Here is a 2,266-nt window from a genome sequence, read left to right as displayed (position 1 = left end):
GGATGATTCAACCACTCAACCACTAGAAGTCACTGAAAACAACAAATCCTACACATTGTGCCTTTAAAATCTTTATTTCACCTTACACTGTGCTTCATTTGTTCAGAAAATGCATTTGTGGTTTGAGCAGAAGAGTTAAAGTTGTGGGTTGTGTTCATGGAAAAACTGGCCAACTCTTTCCTGCCAATGTCAAACATCTTATTTTTCTTTTGATTTGTGTTTTCAGCTTCTGGTACCCAGGTGCTGCCTGATTGGCATCTAATAATCAGCACCTGGGAGCAACTATAGCAGCAATCCCGTATATCCACAGTCTGAGACTGAACTCTATCCTCCGAGATGATAACACTCACCCTGATGCAGCGTGGTTTTATCAGACTCTACCTCCAGAAATTGGGAGCRTAGAAGATGGAATGTTCTGACTTCAACACCTGTGGGATCATCTCAGACGTGCTGTTCATTCCAGAGTGACTAACACAACCACATTGGCTGACTTGTGACAAATATTGATTGAAGAATGGGATGCCATCCCACAGCAGTGTGTGCCAAGGTAGTTAGCAGCGTGAGGAGGAGGCGCCAATGTGTTGTGGCTTCACAGAGTTCTTTCACATGCCAGCGAGGCCTCTGTTTCTTAAATGAATTAATTATTAAATTGCCAATTTGTCTTGTCTATTAAAACTTTCATCATCCAACCAAATATCACAAAACAAAAGGCAAAAGCAAAATTTAGAATAAAATTTGCCGATTTTTGGGAAGTTTTTAATGTGAGCGACCCATGTAGTCAATTCTGCTGCTCAACCCACATGTGCATTTTACTGACAAATATGACACTATTTAAACCAGGGGTTAATTTTGTTTCATAACAATTTGTGTTTTGTATAACAGAACTTGTAACTTGTAAAAAGATTTGAAATTTGTAGCTGTGTACTTGTGATTTGTAACTGTGAACTTGTGATTTGTAACATTTTTTATCTATTACACATACAAAACAGCAGTTACACCTCTTCAGATTGTTAAATGCAAGTTCACAAATAGTATTCTACAAGTTGCACATCAAAAACCTGTAACGTTCACAATTTTGAAACAACTGTACCAAAACTATTAAGTTAATTTTGTTTCACAACAATTTGTGTTTTATATAACAGAACAAGTTCACTGTTACAAATTTCAAATCATTTTACGAGTTACAAGTTCTGTTATGCAAAACATAATTGATTGCATAAGGAGTGTCAAACTCCCTCAAAGGGCCAGTTGTAATTTATGTTCAACAAAACACAAAATGTTACGTTCCTCGTCTCATTGCTACAGCTGAGCGCAACAATCAATAGTTGCTCTACTTGGTATTTCCTGCATAGAAACAGTGTTTTAGCACATTTCCTTATAAACACTGAAAGGTACAACTGACTAAATGTGAAATAAATAATACAGAAATAGTATTAAAAGTAAAAATAGGAGTTTTACTTACTATTGAGTTTTGGTGAGTAACTCCCATCTTGAACCCTCTCCCACTTCTCAACAGGGAATTCCCACTGGTTCTAGTTTCAATCCGTAATTTGTAAGTAGGAAATTTCCTCTTGCTAGTACAACTGGGCCGCAGCAAAAGTAGCTAGCAAAAATGTAGTAAAATGGAGATTTTACATGGCAAATTTGGCCTGCTGTCAACCCTGTCCATTGGAAGGGAGTGCAGTCATTTTGTGGGTAACTTCATTTTTTTATAACTTTTATTTAACCAGGCAAATCCCACTGAGATCGTGTATCTTTTTATCAAGGGAGGCCTGGGCCTGAAGGCAACTTATTACGCATGCTTTTGGGGTGTGGAGGGAACCAGAGAACCAGGAAAAAACCCACTCAAGCACAAGGAGAACATGCAAATTCTGCACAGAAAGACCCCAGGTTTCAACCCGAGGATCAAACCCAGGACCTACTTGCTGTGAAGCATCAGTGCTAACCACTGAGCCATCATGCTGCCGAAATGTTATATGCATAATGGGAGATGTAGTTTGTGGCCAATACTGGCTTTAAAGCAGCATACACTTATTTTAGCACATTAATACATCTTTGAAGCTCTCATGGGCCACAAACAGTAAAATACAATGGTGGGCCACATTTGGTCCACAGGCTTTAAGTTTGACACGTCATTTAAAGGTAAATAATCAGTTTTTTAAAACGGTAAAAAAACATATTGCCAAAAAGTGCTATCATGGCAAAAAAACAATTATTCAAACAAATTTTATATCTTTTTTTGGCTGAATTTATAATAGTTTTAGTC

This window comes from Austrofundulus limnaeus, unplaced genomic scaffold (assembly GCF_001266775.1).
Source record: "Austrofundulus limnaeus strain Quisiro unplaced genomic scaffold, Austrofundulus_limnaeus-1.0 Scaffold261, whole genome shotgun sequence".
NCBI classification, from domain to species: domain Eukaryota; kingdom Metazoa; phylum Chordata; class Actinopteri; order Cyprinodontiformes; family Rivulidae; genus Austrofundulus; species Austrofundulus limnaeus.
The sequence above is the reverse complement of the archived record's forward strand: the minus strand, read 5'-3'. Positions refer to the sequence as shown.